Raw genomic sequence first — 17,306 nt, 5'->3', positions numbered from 1 at the left:
AATGGATCCGTGAATCTCGAAAAGGATTGGCTCTCGAGGGTCGGGCACGGGGTCCCAACCCCCAACCCCGCTACCGCCGGCAGACCGCCGAGCCGCTCACGGCTAGAGCTGGGTCGCCGCGCGTTTACCGGGGACGGACTCGAACGGCCTTCGGGGCCTTCCCATGCATTTAAACACTCGTAATCGGATATTTGACAAGGGGAATCCGATGCTTAATTAAAACAAAGCATTGCGATGGTTCTCGCGGATGCTCACGTTAATGTGATTTCGCCAAAGGCTCAATGTCAAAGTGAAGAAATTCAACCAAGCGCTGTAAACCAAGGAGTAACTATGACTCTCTTAGTAGCCAAATGCCTCGCCATCTAATTAGTGACGCGATGAATGGATTAACGAGATTCCCACCGCCCCCGCTCTACTATCCAATAAACCACACCAAGGGAAACGTTTAGCCAGTAATCACGGGGAAAGAAGACCTGCTGAGCTTGACTTAGTCCGACTTTGTGAAATGACTTGAGAGGTGTAGGATAAGTGGGAGCTCGCTTAAATTGAAATACCACTACTTTTAACGTTATTTTACTTATTCCGCGAATTGACGGGCATGGGCACGCCTCTCTTTTGGGACCCAAGGTCGGCTACGGCCTACCGATCCCAAGTGAAGACATTGTCGTGGGAGTTTGGTCATGCACATCTCATAAAAGATAACGCAGTGTCCTAAGATGAGCTCAACGAGAACAGTAAATCTCGTGGGAACAAAAGGGTAAAAGCTCGCTTGATTCTCGATTTCAAGACGTAATACGAACCGCGGAAAGCGTGGCCTATCGATCCTTAGACCTTCGAATTTGAAGCTAGAGGTGTCGTAAAAGTTACCACAGGATAATCGCTTGTGGCGTACCAAGCCGCTCATAGCGACGCTTGCTTTTTGATCCTTCGATGTCGGCTTCTTCCTATCATTGTGAAGCGATTCACTAAGTGTTGGATTGTTCACCACCAATAGGGAACGTGAGCTGGTTTAGACCGTCGGAGACAAAGTTAGTTTTACCTCACCGATGGTCGCTACCGCAATAGTAATTCAACCTAGTACGAGAGGAACCGCTGATTCGCATAATTGGTCATCGCGCTTTGGTTGAAAAGCCGCGGCGCTGGTTACCGTATACCGGATTATGACCGAACGCCTAAGTCGAATCCGCTAGAAGCGACGCACGCACTGCCGCCTGATTGCCGATCGCAGAGGGGCCTTTGGCCCCAAGGGCACGTGGTCAGAGGTGCAATGATCACGGCGACAAGTCGCGGGCGCCTTGAGCGTAATTCCCACCGAAGCGGCTGGGTAGAATCCTTTTGCGCATCGATTTAAATACGCGACGGGTATTGTGGCAGAGTGGCCTTTGCCGCCACGATCCACCGAGATTCAAATTTCTTTGTCGCCTGATTCGCCCCTCCCCATCTCCCTTCCGATCCACCCTTGTTCTTTTGCACGTCCCGACCCTGGGGTCCCCAAGTGGGGGACTTAGTGTAAGGAGTTAGTTAAACACTTGGCCGTGCCGCCCCCCGGGAAACATGGCACAACGGGGCAGGTGGTGCGGGTGCGAAGCTCCCAAGTGTTGGCGCCCGCACTTGTTCAATTTTTCTGCAGGCCGCCGCCATGCCATGCCATACTTGTATTTGTTTTGGGCCAACAAAAAAATTTCTGTTAAACACTTGGCCGCCGCCTCCTCTGAAACATCGCACAACGGGGCCAGGGTAAAGTGCGAAAAGTAGCCTCAAACTGCATATGCCCGAGCACTTGTTCAATTATCTACCGTGCCATCATGCCATATTTCATTCTATTTTGTATTTCTTTTGGGCCAACAAAAAATTTTCAATTAAAAATACTAAGTGTAAGTGGCGAAAAAACTTGCCCCCATTTCAGCTGCATGTACGGAGCCCTGCAACATCCGCAACGAGGCCATCCCGCAGTGAGGGTCATCGGCAACATCGCACCTTGGTGCCTCTGGATTCATGGAGCGCTAATGAAAAAGTGTCCCTCGCTTTCGCATCCAAACCCGCCCCTGCTTGCATACATGAATGTCAACGCAGCACATTGACCAAGTTTTTTAGCTCTTTAGGGGAAGTGATATTGAGCAGCTGGGGTTATCCAGTAATCGCCCATGCCCATCGTGATGCCCGGACGCCGGTTCCCCCACCACCCAAGAGGTTCCCACAAGGTGTTCGACGATCCATCCTACTGATGATCCCATGAGCCATCCCGGATACACAAACGCAAGCGAACGAGTCCCTCCCCAATCCCAAAGGGTAGAATTCGGATACCGCTACATGTTCGGTACCCAATAATGAATGAATCGTCCTAAAGGTAGGATTCGATACTGCTGCATGTCCTGCACTCTAACAATGAATGAATCGCCCCTCGCCCCTCCCTTTTTGCAACGAGAGCCCCTAAGACCTTTGGCCTCATGCAGAGCCTCAGACACTATCGGCAAAGGTGCCATCCTGCAGAAAAGGGCCATCGGCACCACCGCCCCTTTGATGTGTCTGAGCATCGGGCAAAGATCGGCACCTTGGTGCATCGGATGTGGAGGGTCGAGCACCAAAGCTAATTTTGGGCCCTGCTGGTGCGTGGTTGCCACCACCATAAAGTGTCCCCTGCTTGCATACATGAATGTCGCCTGCAGCACATTGACCAAGTTTTTTAGCTCTTAGGGGAGGTGATATTGAGGCGGTCAGGGTTGTCCAGTAATCGCCCACGCCCATTTCATGCCCAGACGCTTGCCCCCCATCGCCGGTTAGGTTCCCTGGCAGGTTCGCCGATCTATCCCTATGGTGTTCCCTATGAGCCATCCTGCATGTTCTACGAGCCATCCCTAATATCGAAAACGGTTACAAGTCGTCCCGGCCCCTCCCCTGTGTCCCTCCCTTTGAATCATCCCTGCCCCTCCCCTTTTGGAACAAGATCCTCCCAAGCACCTTGGGCCCTTGGTCGCGTTGAGCATCAGCACCCTTGGTAACCTAGGACGCCGATGGTACGGAGCATCGCACATTGTCGCTTGACGGCAGGAGCCTTGGACGCCATCTAAACCTAGGACGCTTGTCGCGGCGGAGCCTCGGCACCATCGCCCCTTGGTCGTCGGTGAGCCTCGAGGCGGGCAACCTAGGCTCTTGGTCGGCGAGAGCCTCTGGCACCATCTAACCTAGTCCCTTGGTCGCAGGCCCGCACCATCTAACCTAGGTCCTTGGTCGGGAGCCTCGCCACCATCGGCAACCTAGGCGCCGGGTCGCGGGTGAGCCTCGGCCACCACTCCGCACCTAGGCCCCGGTCATGTAGGAGCCTCGCCACCATCTGCAACCCAGGCCCTTGGTCGCAAGCGAGAGCCTCTGCACCAGGCCCCTGGTCGCAAGTGAGCCTCGGCACCATCGGCACCTTGGTGCTTGATGCGGAGCCTCGGGCACCATCGGCAACCTAGGCCCTCGGTCGTAAGGAGCCTCGGCACCATCGGCAACCTAGGCCCTTGGTCGCAGGCGAGAGCCTCGACCATCGGCACCTAGGCCCTTGGTCGCGGGAGCCTCGCCACCATCCGAACCTAGGCCCTTGATGCGGGAGCCTGGCACCATCGGCAACCTAGGCCCCTGGTCGTGCGGGAGCCTCGGCACCATCGGCACTTTGGTGCTTGGATGCGGGAGCCTCGAACACCATCGGCAACCTCGCCCTTGGTCGTAAGGGAGCCTCGGCACCACGGCACCTTGGTGCCTTGGATGTGCGGAGCCTCGAGCAAAGATTGGCACCTTGGTGCTTGATGTGGGAGCCTCGACACCATCGGCAACCTAGGACGTTGATGTGCGGGTGCCTCGAGCAATAGGGCACCCCGGTGGCTCTTGACAAAGGGCTAAAGAAAAGTGTCCCTGCTTCGCATATACGAATGTTGCCTCGCAGCGATTGACGGGTTTTTTAGCTCTTTAAGGGTAGAGATCCGCCGCTCGACGGGCCCCCTCGAACCCGAGGTGGGTAAGTCCCGCAGCTTCACTGGGCCTGATAGTCCCGCAATGACTCACCAACGGTGGGGGTCAATCGCCGCGCTTAGTGGCCGGTGATGATTTTCCGCCGGCCAAGCCCGCGTCCATAGAAATGTAGCCAACGACTTCAAGACCGTGTTCCCTATATCGGGCAAAGATCTCTTGGGGTGGCTTATGCATTGCTATGGGCTCGAGCTTGGCTTGCCCATTCTCCCTCATGTTAAGGACGCCTTGTGCCTTCCAAGTCGGCGACCATCGGGCGCTTTGGCCTTGCCAAGGCCTTGCCTCAGATTCAAGTCGCCTGCGACCCCAGCATCAAGTCCCTTTGACGGCAACGGCTCACCGGGGGCGAAGTTGAGTTTGTAGGCTCGGTCTTGGCTTGACCAAGTCCCAATGGGATTTTGTCCTCGTAGTTCTCGTGCTGCCGCTTGTGGTGTGCCTCGCTTCATTGTTCCTTCCGCCCCCTACCAATACATTGGTTGGGTGGGTTGTTGGCCGGTGTAAGTGGGTGCTACCACTAGTACGCAATGGGCATATGAGTGGTGTTTTGCTTGTGTGTATTGGCAGTGCTCCATGCTACCCGTGATCGAACCGCCGAGCCACACTCCTCTTCATTAACTCCCTTGTTCTAATTGAACCTGTGGGATGCGATCGATCCCGTGGTTATGCACTCTGCCCGATGGAATTATTGATGTGTTGCCGCCCTTCTCCATCTCGTGCCCTTTGGGTGCGTGGTGGACCACAATCGTGTCTCTGTGTCCCGAGTGTGCCCCTTAAATCGGTGTGGCCTCGCTTGCGCAATCGGGTGCTCGCTCGCGCTTTGATGCGGAAAATATTTTGAGAGTAGGGTTTAGGCCCTTGTCTCGATGCCTATGCATTTTGTCTCTTGACACGGACGATGCTCGTGCTCGTTATGGCTCTTCTGCTGCTCACGCTGCATGTTGAGAGCCATGCAAAGGTCGACGCCGCGAGGAATGCTACCCCGTTGATCCCGCCAAGAGTCATATGCTTGTCTCAAAGATTAAGCCATGCATGTGTAAGTATGAACAAATTCGATCGTGAAACCGCGAATGGCTCATTAAATCGCTTATAGTTTGTTTGATGGTATTTGCTACCTGATAACCGTAGTAATTCTAGAGCTAATACGCAACAAACCCCGACTTCGAAGGGATGCATTTATTAGATAAAGGTCGACGCGGCTTTGCCCGCTGTTCGATGATTCATGATAACTCGACGGATCGCACGGCCTTTGTGCCGCGACGATCATTCAAATTTCTCGCCCTATCAACTTTCGATGGTAGGATAGTGGCCTACTATGGTGGTGACGGTGACGGAGAATTAGGGTTCGATTCCGAGAGGGAGCCCGAGAAACGGCTACCACATCCAAGGAAGGCAAGAAAGCGCAAAAATTACCCAATCCCGACACGGGAGGTAGTGACAATAAATAACAATACCGGCTCTATGAGTCCGTAATTGAATGAGTACAATCTAAATCCCTTAACGAGGATCCATTGAGGGCAAGTCCGGTGCCAAGAGCGCGTAATTCCAAATCCAATAGCGATATTTAAGTTGTTGCGCTTAAAAGCTCAGAGTTGGACTTAGGGGTGGGTCGGCCGGTCCGCCTCACGGTGAGCACCGCCCGCTCGTCTCATCGCCGCATGATGCGCCTCCCGGCCTTAATTGGTCGGTCGTTCCTCCTCCCACAAGTTATTTTGAAGAAATTAGAGTGCTCAAAGCAGCCTACGCTTGTATACATTAGCATGGGATAACATCATAGGATTTCGATCCTATTGTGTTGGCCTTCGGATCGGAGTAATGATTAACAGGACAAATGGGGCATTCAGATTTCATAGTCGAGGTGAAATTTTGGATTTATGAAAGACTAACAATCGCGAAAGCATTTGCCAAGGATGTTTTCATTAATCAAGAACGAAAGTTGGGGCTCAAGACGATCGACACCGCCCTAGTCTCAACTATAAACGATGCCGACTGTGGATCGGGCGGATGTTGCTTTTAGACTCCGCCAAGACCTTATGAGAAATCAAAGTCTTTGGGTTCCGGGGAGTATGGTCGCAAGGTCAAACTTAAAGGAATTGACTAAGGGCACCATCAGGAGGGAGCTCGCGGCTTAATTTGACTCAACACGGGAAACTTACCAGTCCGTACATAGTAAGGATTGACAGATCGAGAGCTCTTTCTTGATTCTATGGGTGGTGGTGCATGGCCGTTTTAGTTGGTGGAGCGATTTGTCCGTTAATTCCGCTAATCTAACGAGACCTCACCGCTAACTAGCTACACGGAGGTGATCCTTCGTGGCTAGCTTCTTAGAGGGACTATGGCCTTTAGGCCACGGAAGTTTGAGGCAATAACAGTGTCTGTGATGCCCTTAGATGTTCGGGTCAGACGCTGCGCTAATCGATGTATTCAACGAAGTCTATAGCCTTGGCCGATGTGCCCGTAATCTTTGAAATTTCATCGTGATGGGGATAGATCATTGCAATTGTTGGTCTTCAACGAGGAATTCCTAGTAAGCGCGAGTCATCACCGCTGACTACGCCCCCGCCTTTGTACACACCGCCTGGCCGCTTCCTACCGATTGAATGGTCCGTGAAGTGTTCGGATCATGGCGACGCGGGCGGTTCACGCTCACGACGTCATGCGAGAAGTCCACCGAACCTTATCATTTAGAGGAAGGAGAAGTCGAATAAGGTTTCCGTAGGTGAACTCGCGGAAGGATCATTGTCGAAACCCGCCAGCGTAATCCACCCGTGAACGCTGCTTGTATACAACATCGGAGGTGGTGCGGTGCATCGTTGCCGCCCCCACCCCCGCGCGGTTTGAGCGGCCGGTCTTGTCATCCCTTTTGCCCATTGCGGGGTGAGATGTCGATCAACTTCTTCGATGCAAAACGAACAAACCCCCTGCGCGAATCGCGCCAAGGAATCGAATGAAAAGGGACACATCTTGTCGCCGCACCGCTCATGTGTCGCTGCTTCAGTTGATGTTGTTCTTTTGTCGCAGCATATAGAACGACTCTCGCAACGGATATCTCGCCTCGTGATCGATGAAGAACGAGTAAATGCGATACTTGGTGTGAATTGCGTAATCCCGTGAACCATCGAAGTCTTTGAACGCAAGTTGCGCCCTGCCATTAGGCCGAGGGCACGCCCGCCGGGTGTCACGCATCGTCGCCTCTATCTAACCCCGATCCCTGACTCGCTGGACCGCTGGCGAAATTGGCCTCCGCGGCGCCACAACCAGCCGTTGGCCTAAATTCGAGTCCTCGACGACATAATCGCCGCGACGACGGTGGTAATGCCGCAAGCAACCTCGCTCGAGTCGCGCGCGTTCGTCGATCGAGACCCTTAAACCCTTTCGCATCGTGATCGCGATTCTGTGTCAAAGGGATTACCCGCCGAAGTTTAAGCATATCAATAAGCGGAGGAAAAGAAACTTACCAGATTCCCTAGTAACGGCGAGCGAACCGAAAAGCCCATTTGAGAATCGGGCGCCACCGGGCTCAATTGTAGTCCGGAGAAGCGCCTCACAAGCGGACCGCCTAAGTCCCCGGAAAGGGGCGCCGAGAGGGTGAGAGCCCTGCTGCGTTCGACTCGCCGCACCACGAGGCGCCGCTTTACGAAGTCGGGTTGTTTGGGAATGCAACTTAATCGGGCGGTAAATTCCGCCCAAGGCTAAATACGGGAGAGACCGATAGCGTAACAAGTACCGCGAGGGAAAGATGAAAAGGACTTTGAAAAGAGAGTCAAAGAGTGCTTGAAATTGTCTGGAGGGAAGCGGATGGGGCCGGGCGATGCGCCTTGGCCGGATGTGGAACGGCGAGAGCCGGCCCGCCGATCGCTTCGGGCGTGGACCGACGCTGGTCGTGGCGGCGCCCAAGCCCGCCTTTGATACGCCTGTGGAGACGCTGCCGCCGATCGTGGATCCAAAGACGCGCCGCTCGGCGCGCGCTTCGCAGACTGCGTTCGGCGCGGCTCGCTGGTTTCTATTCGCCCGCCTTGAAACACGGACCAAGGAGTCTCGACATGTGCGAAGTCAACGGCTAGAAAACCCGTAAGGCGCAAGGAAGCTGATTGGCGGATCCTCACGGTGCACCGCCGACCGACCTTGATCTTCCGAGAAGGGTTCGAGGAGAGCATGACTCGCTGACCCGGAAGATGGTGAACTATGCCTCGAAGGGGCGGCCGAGGAAACTCGTGGAGGCCCGCAGCCGACATCGACGTGCAAATCGCTCGTCTGACGGGGTATAGGGGCGAAAGACTAATCGAACTGCCTAGTAGCCGGTTCCTCCGGTTTTCCTCAGATAGCCGGAGCCCTTAGCGAAGTTCTATCGCAAAGCCAATGATTAGAGGCATCGGGCGCAACGCCTCGACCTATTCTCAAACTTTAAATAGGTAGGACGGTGCGGTCGCTTGCTGAGCCGCACCACGGAATCGAGAGCTCCAAGTGGGCCATTTTTGGTAAGCGAATCGGCGATGCGGATGAACCTAAGCCGGGTTACGGTGCTCAATCAAGGCTAACCTAGAACCCACAAAGGGTGTTGGTCGATTAAGACAAGCAGGACGGTGGTCATGGAAGTCGAACCGCTAAGGAGTGTGTAACAACTCACCGCCAATCAACTAGCCCCGAAATGGATGGCGCTTGCTGCCGACCTATACCCTATTGCCGGGCAAGAGCCAGCCCCGATGAGTAGGAGGGCGCATGTCGCCAGAAAACCCGGCGCGAGCCCAAGTGAGCGGCCGCTTGCAGATCTTGGTGGTAGTAGCAAATATTCAAATGAGAACTTTGAAGGTCAAGAGGGGAAAGGTTCCATGAACGGCACTTGCACATGGGTTAGTCGATCCTAAGAGACGGGAAGCTCGTCCGATAGCAGCTGCTCAGCGATGAGCTTCAAAGGAATCGGGTTAAAATTCCGAACCGACGCGGCGGCCGACGGCAACGTTAGGGAGTCCGAGACGCCAAGGGGGCCTCGAAGAGTTATCTTTTCGCTTAACTACCGCCCACTCGAAACGGCCACCGGAGGTAGGGTCCAGCCGTCGGAAGAGCACCGCACGTCGCAGGTGGTCCGGCAGCCTCGCGCGCCCTTGAAAATCCGGAGGACCGAAAAGCCGCCCGCGCCGGCCGCATTTCATAACCGCATCAGTTCCAAGGTGAACACCGTCAATGGAACAATGTAGGCAAGGGAAGTCGGCAAATGGATCCAGAACTCCTCGAAAAGGATTGGCTCGAGGGCTGGGCACGGGTCCTGCCCCAACCCGCTTGGCCGCCGGCAGACCGCCGAGCCGCTCATGGGCGAGAGCGGGTCGCCGCGTTTGGCCGGGGATTTGATCGAACGGCCTTCGGGCCTTCCCATGCATTTAACAATGACTCAGAATCGGTACGACAAGGGGAATCCGATCGCTTAATTAAAACAAAGCATTGCGATGGTCCTCGCGATGCTCACGCAATGTGATTTCGCCAAAGGCTCAATGTCAAAGTGAAGAAATTCAACCAAGCGCGGTAAACGGCGGAGTAACTATGACTCTCTTATAGCCAAATGCCTCGCCATCTAATTAGTGACGCGCATGAATGGATTAACGAGATTCCCACCGCCCCCGCTTCACTATCCAATAAACCACGCCCAAGGAACGGGCTTAAGTAATCAATCGGGAAAGAAGACCCGTTGAGCTTGACTCTAGTCCGACTTTGTGAAATGACTTGAGAGGTGTAGGATAAGGGAGCTCTCGCTAAATTGAAATACCACTACTTTTAACGTTATTTTACTTATTCCGCGGATCGGAGAGGGCACGGCCCTCTTTTGGACCCAAGGTCGGCTACGCCTACCGATCCGGCGAAGACATTGTCGTGGGAGTTTGGTCAAGCACATCCGTTAAAAGATAACGCAGTGTCCTAAGATGAGCTCAACGAGAATGTAAATCTCGTGGAACAAAAGGGTAAAAGCTCGCTTGATTCTCGATTTCCAGATTTAATACGAACCGTGAAAGCGTGGGCCTATCGATCCTTTAGACCTTCGGAATTTGAAGCTAGAGGTGTCGTAAAGTTACCACAGGATAATCGCTTGTGGCGCCTAAGCCGCTCATAGCGACGCTGCTTTTTGATCCTTCGATGTCGGCTCTTCCTATCATTGTGAAGCGTAATTCACCAAGTGTTGGATTGTTCACCCACCAATAGGGAACGTGAGCTGGGTTTAGACCGTCGTGAGACAAAGTTAGTTTTACCTCACCGATGGCCGCTACCGCAATAGTAATTCAACCTAGTACGAGAGGAACCGCTGATTCGCACAATTGGTCATCGCGCTTGGTTGAAAAGCCGCGGCGCCGGTTACCGTGGCGCGGATTATGACCGAACGCCTAAGTCGAATCCGGCTAGAAGCGACGACGCGCTCGCCGCCCGATTGTCGACCCGCAGAGGGGCCTTTGGCCCCAAGGGCACGCGGTCGAGGTGCAACATCATGGCGACAAGTCGCGGGCGCCTTGAGCGTAATTCCCACCGAGCGGCGGTAGAACTTTGCGCATTTACTTAAATACGCGACGGGTATTGTGGCGGCAGAGTGGCCTTGCCGCCACGATCCACCGAGATTCACCCTTTGTCGCCTGATTCGCCCCTCCCCATCTCCTTCCGATCCACCTTGTTCTTTGCACGCCCCGACTCGGGTCCCCAAGTGGGGACTTAGTGTAAGGAGTTAGTTAAACACTTGGCCGTGCCGCCCCGGAAACATGGCACAACGGGGCCGTGGTGGTGCGGGTGCGAGCTCCAAGTGTTGGCGTCTGCACTTGTTCAATTTTCGCCGCTCGCCGCATGCCATGCCATACTTTTGTATTTGTTTTGGGCCAACAAAAAATTTCTGTTAAACACTTGGCCGTGCCGCCTCTGAAACATCGCACAATGGGGCCGTGGTGGTGCGAAAAGTAGCCCCCAACTGCTATGCCCGAGCACTTGTTCAATTATCTACCGTGCCATCATGCCATATTTCATTCGGGCTTGTATTTCTTTTGGGCCAACAAAAAATTTTCAATTAAAAATACTAAGTGTAAGTGGCGAAAAAAACTTGCCCCCATTTCAGCGCATGTACGGAGCCCTGCAACATCCGCAACGTAGGCCATCCCGCAGTGAGGGTCATCGGCAACATCGCACCTTGGTGCCTCTGACCATGGAGCGCTAATGAAAAAGTGTCCTCGCTTGCATATCCAAACCCGCCCCTCGCTTGCATACATGAATGTCAACGGCAGCACATTGACCAAGTTTTTTAGCTCTTTAGGGGAAGTGATATTGAGCAGCCTGGGGTTATCCAGGCAATCGCCCATGCCCATCGTGATGCCCGGACGCCGGTGTTCCCCACCACCGTTAGGGTTCCCTGGCGGTGTTCGACGATCCATCCCTGCCGATGATCCCATGAGCCATCCCGGATACACAAACGGCGAACGAGTCCCTCCCCAATCCCAAAAGGTAGAATTCGGATACCGCTACATGTTCGGTACCCAATAATGAATGAATCGTCCCAAAAGGTAGGATTCGGATACTGCTGCATGTCCTGCACCCAACAATGAATGAATCGCCCCGCCCCTCCCTTTGCAACGAGAGCCCCTAAGACCTTTGGCCTCATGCAGAGCTCAGACACTATCGGCAAGCAGGTGCATCCTGCAGGCAGTGGGCCATCGGGCACCACCGCCCCTTTGATGTGTCGGAGCATCGGCAAAGATCGCACCTTGGTGCATCGGATGCGGGAGGGTCGAGCACCAAAGCTAATTTTGGGCCCTCACAGTGTAAGGTTGCCACCACCATAAAGTGTCCCCTGCTTGCATACATGAATGTCGCCTGCAGCACATTGACCAAGTTTTTTAGCTCTTTAGGGGAGGTGATATTGAGGCTATCAGGTTGTCCAGTAATCGCCCACGCCCATTTCATGCCCAGACGTCGGTGTTTCCATCGCCGGTTAGGTTCCCCATGTTCTACGATCTATCCCTGCTGTGTTCATGAGCCATCCCGGCCAGGTGTTCTACGAGCCATCCCTAATATCGAAAACGGTTACAAGTCGTCCTGGCCCTCCCCTGTGTCCCTCCCTTTGAATCATCCCGCCCTCCCTTTGGAACAAGATCCTCCCAAGACCTTGGGCCCTTGGTCGTGTTTTGAGCATCAGCACCCTTGGTAACCTAGGACGCCGATGGTACGGAGCATCGCACATTGTCGCTTGACGGCCGGAGCCTTGGACGCCATCCAAACCTAGGACGCTTGTCGTAAGGGAGCCTCGCACCATCGCAACCTAGGCCCTTGGTCGCAAGTGAGCCTCGACACCATCGGGCACCTAGGCTCTTGGTCGCGAGAGCCTCGCCACCATCGAACCTAGTCCCTTGGTCGTGGCGAGAGCCTCGCCACCATCGGCAACCTAGGCCCTTGGTCGCAAGAGCCTCGGCCACCATCGGCACCTAGGCCCTCGGTCGCAAGTGAGCCCTCGCCACCATCGGCACCTAGGCCATCGGTCATGTAGGAGCACCCACCATCCAACCTAGGCCCTTGGTCGCAGCGAGAGCCTCGGCACCATCGGCAACCTAGGCCCTTGGTCGCAAGGGAGCCTCGGGCACCATCGCACCTTGGTGCTTGATGTGCGGAGCCTCGGCACCATCGGCAACCTAGGCCCCCGGTCGCAAGGGAGCCTCGCACCATCGGCAACCTAGGCCCTTGGTCGTGCGAGAGCCTCGACCATCGGCACTCAGGCCCTTGGTCGCAAGGAGCCTCTCGCCACCACTCCAGCACCTAGGCCCTTGATGTGCGGAGCCTCGGCACCATCGGCAACCTAGGCCCCGGGTCGCGGGAGCCTCGGCACCATCGGCACTTTGGTGCTTGGATGTGCGGAGCCTCGAACACCATCGGCAACCTCGCCCTTGGTCGCAAGGAGCCTCGGCACCATCGGCACCTTGGTGCCTTGATGCGCGGAGCCTCGAGCAAAGATTGGCACCTTGGTGCTTGATGCGCGGAGCCTCGACACCATCGGCAACCTAGGACGTTGATGTGCGGGTGCCTCGAGCAAATAGGGCACCCCGGTGGCTCGGATGTGCGGGCTAAAGAAAAGTGTCCCCGCTTCGCATATACGAATGTTGCCCGCAGCAGATTGACGGTTTTTTAGCTCTTTAAGGGTAGAGATCCGCCGCCTCGACGTGGCCCCCTCGAACCCGAGGTGGGTAAGGCCCGCACTTCACGGGCCGGATAGTCCCGCAATGACTCACCAACGGTGGTGGGTCAATCGCCGCGCTTAGTGGCCGGTGATGATTTTCCGCCGGTCAAGCCCGTGCCCATAGAAATGTAGCCAACGACTTCAAGACCGTGTTCCCTATATCGGGCAAAGATCTCTTGGGGTGGCTTATGCATTGCTATGGGCTCGAGCTTGGCTTGCCCATTCTCCCCGTCATGTTAAGGACGCCTTTGTGCCTTCCAAGTCGGCGACCATCGGCGCCTTTGGCCTTGCCAAGGCCTTGCCTCGCATTCGGTTCGCCCGTGACCCCAAAGATCAAGTCCCTTTGACGGCAACGGCTCACCGGGGGCGAAGTTGAGTTTGTAGGCTCGGTCTTGGCTTGACCAAGTCCCAATGGGATTTTGTCCTCGTAGTTCTCGTGCTGCCGCTTGTGGTGTGCCTCGCTTCATTGTTCCTTCCGCCCCCTACCAATACATTGGTTGGGTGGGTTGTTGGTCGGCAAGGGGTGCTACCACTAGTACGCAATGGGCATATGAGTGGTGTTTTGTTGTGTGTATTAAGTGCTCCATGCTACCCGTGATCGAACTGCCGAGCCACACTCCTCTTCATTAACTCCCTTGTTCTAATTGAACCTGTGGGATGCGATCGATCCCGTGTTATGCACTCTGCCGATGGAATTATTGATGTGTTGCCGCCCTTCTCCATCTCGTGCCCTTTGGGTGCGTAGGACCACAATCGCGTCTCTGGTCCCGAGTGTGCCCCTTAAATCGGTGTGGCCTCGCTTGCACCGGTGCTCGCTCGCGCTTTGGATGCGGAAAATATTTTTGAGAGTAGGGTTTAGGCCCTTGTCTCTCGATGCCTATGCATTTTGTCTCTTGACACGGACGATGCTCGTGGCTCGTTATGGCTCTTCTGTTGCTCACGCTGCATGTTGAGAGCCATGCAAAGGTCGACGCCGCGAGGAATGCTACCCGTTGATCCCGCCAAGAGTCATATGCTTGTCTCAAAGATTAAGCCATGCATGTGTAAGTATGAACAAATTCAGATCGTGAAACCGCGAATGGCTCATTAAATCGCTTATAGTTTGTTTGATGGTATTTGCTACCTGATAACCGTAGTAATTCTAGAGCTAATACGCAACAAACCCCGACTTCGAAGGGATGCATTTATTAGATAAAGGTCGACGCGGCTTTGCCCGCTGTTCGATGATTCATGATAACTGACGGATCGCACGGCCTTTGTGCCGGGCGACGATCATTCAAATTTCGCCCTATCAACTTTCGATGGTAGGATAGTGGCCTACTATGGTGGTGACGGTGACGGAGAATTAGGGTTCGATTCCTGAGAGGGAGCCCGAGAAACGGCTACCACATCCAAGGAAGGCAAGAAAGCGCAAGAAATTACCCAATCCCGACACGGGAGGTAGTGACAATAAATAACAATACCGGCTCTATGAGTCCGTAATTGAATGAGTACAATCTAAATCCCTTTAACGAGGATCCATTGAGGGCAAGTCCGGTGCCAAGAAATCATGTAATTCCAGCCCAATAGCGATATTTAAGTTGTTGCGCTTAAAAGCTCAGAGTTGGACTTAGGGGTGGGTCGGCCGGTCCGCCTCACGGTGAGCACCGGCCCGCTTGTCTCATCGCCGGCGATGCGCCTCCTGGCCTTAATTGGTCGGGTCGTTCCTCCCAACAAGTTATTTTGAAGAAATTAGAGTGCTCAAAGCAGTGCCTACGCTTGTATACATTAGCATGGGATAACATCATAGGATTTCGATCCTATTGTGTTGGCCTTCGGATCGGAGTAATGATTAACAGGACAATGGGGCATTCAGATTTCATAGTCGAGGTGAAATTCTTGGATTTATGAAAGACGAACAATCGCGAAAGCATTTGCCAAGGATGTTTTCATTAATCAAGAACGAAAGTTGGGGGCTCAAGACGATCGACACCGCCCTAGTCTCAACTATAAACGATGCCACTGTGGATCTATGGATGTTGCTTTTAGGACTCACCAAGACCTTATGAGAAATCAAAGTCTTTGGGTTCCGGGGAGTATGGTCGCAAGGTGAAACTTAAAGGAATTGACTAAGGGCACCATCAGAGGGAGCCTCGCGCTTAATTTGACTCAACACGGGAAACTTACCAGTCCGCATATAGTAAGGATTGACAGATCGAGAGCTCTTTCTTGATTCTATGGGTGGTGGTGCATGGCCGTTTTAGTTGGTGGAGCGATTTGTCCGTTAATTCCGCTAATCTAACGAGACCTCACCGCTAACTAGCTACACGGAGGTGATCCTTCGTGGCTAGCTTCTTAGAGGGACTATGGCCTTTAGGCCACGGAAGTTTGAGGCAATAACAGTCCGTGATGCCCTTAGATGTTCTCGGGTCAAGACGCTGCTACAATCGATGTATTCAACGAGTCTATAGCCTTGGCCGACAGTGCCCGTAATCTTTGAAATTTCATCGTGATGGGGATAGATCATTGCAATTGTTGGTCTTCAACGAGGAATTCCTAGTAAGCGCGAGTCATCACCGCTGACTACGCCCCCGCCTTTTGTACACACCGCCTGCCGCCCTACCGATTGAATGGTCCGTGAAGTGTTCGGATCATGGCGACGGGCGGTTCGCCGCTCACGACGTCATGAGAAGTCCACCAACCTTATCATTTAGAGGAAGGAGAAGTCGAATAAGGTTTCCGTAGGTGAACTCGCGGAAGGATCATTGTCGAAACTCGCCAGCGTAATCGACCCGTGAACGCGCTGTATACAACATCGGAGGTGGTGCGGTGCATCGTTGTTCGCCCCCACCCCCGCTGTCGGAGCGGCCGGTCTTGTCATCCCTTTTGCCCATTGGGTGGGTGAGATGTCGATCAACTTCTTCGATGCAAAACGAATAAACCCCCGGCGCGAATCGCGCCAAGGAATCGAAATGAAAAAGGGACACATCTTTGTCGCCGCACCGCTCATGTGTCGCTTTCGATGTTGTTCTTTGTCGCAGTATATAGAACGACTCTCGCAACGGATATCTCGCCTCGTGATCGATGAAGAACGAGCGAAATGCGATACTTGGTGTGAATTGCGTAATCCCGTGAACCATCGAAGTCTTTGAACGCAAGTTGCGCCTGCCATTAGGCCGAGGGCACGCCCGCCGGGTGTCACGCATCGTCGCCTCTATCTAACCCCGATCCTCGACTCGCTGGACCGCTGGCGGAAATTGGCCTCCCGCGCGCCACAAACACCGGTTGGCCTAAATTCGAGTCCTCGACGACATAATCGCCGCGACGACGGTGGTAATGCCGCAAGCAAACCTCGCTCGAGTCGCGGCGCTCACGATCGAGACCCTTAAACCCTTTCGGCATCGTGATCGCGACCCTGTGTCAAAGGGATTACCCGCCGAAGTTTAAGCATATCAATAAGCGAGGAAAAGAAACTTACCAGATTCCCTAGTAACGGCGAGCGAACCGAAAAGCCCAAATTGAGAATCGGGCGCCACCGCGCTCAATTGTAGTCCGGAGAAGCGCCTCACGGGCGGACGCCCAAGTCCCCGGAAAGGGGCGCCGAGAGGGTGAGAGCCCTGCCGCGTTCGGACCTCGCCGCACCACGAGGCGCCGCTTCACGAAGTCGGGTTGTTTGGGAATGCACTTAATCGGGCGGTAAATTCCGCCCAAGGCTAAATACGGTGAGAGACCGAGAGCTAACAAGTACCGCGAGGGAAAGATGAAAAGGACTTTGAAAAGAGAGTCAAAGAGTGCTTGAAATTGTCGGGAGGGAAGCGGATGGGGCCGCGATGCGCCTTGGCCGGATGTGGAACGGCGAGAGCCGGTCCGCCGATCGGCTCGGGCGTGGACCGACGCTGGTCGTGGCGGCGCCCAAGCCCGCCTTTGATACGCCTGTGGAGACGCTGCCGCCGATCGTGGATTCAAAGACGCGCTGCCTTGCGGCGTGCTTCTAAGACCTGCGCGTTCGGGCCGGCTCGCTGGTTTCTATTCGCCCGCCTTGAAACACGGACCAAGGAGTCTCGACATGTAAGCGAAGTCAACGGCTGAAAACCCGTAAGGCGCAAGGAAGCTGATTATGGATCCTCACGGTGCACCG

The 17,306-nt window shown here is 54.4% G+C and overlaps 3 pseudogenes; all 3 read left to right on the top strand.

Moving 5' to 3' along the window:
- Window positions 1-7,391: 7,391 nt before the first annotated feature.
- LOC128289049 (28S ribosomal RNA) lies at window positions 7,392-10,622 on the top strand (annotated as a pseudogene).
- Window positions 10,623-16,219: 5,597 nt separating this feature from the next.
- On the top strand, window positions 16,220-16,369 carry LOC128289048 (5.8S ribosomal RNA; annotated as a pseudogene).
- A 209-nt stretch (window positions 16,370-16,578) lies between these two features.
- Window positions 16,579-17,306, top strand: part of LOC128289050 (28S ribosomal RNA) — a 3,253-nt pseudogene continuing 2,525 nt past the window's right edge.

This window comes from Gossypium arboreum, unplaced genomic scaffold (genome assembly GCF_025698485.1).
Source record: "Gossypium arboreum isolate Shixiya-1 unplaced genomic scaffold, ASM2569848v2 Contig00411, whole genome shotgun sequence".
In the NCBI taxonomy this organism is placed as follows: domain Eukaryota; kingdom Viridiplantae; phylum Streptophyta; class Magnoliopsida; order Malvales; family Malvaceae; genus Gossypium; species Gossypium arboreum.
The sequence above is the reverse complement of the archived record's forward strand: the minus strand, read 5'-3'. Positions and strand labels throughout refer to the sequence as shown.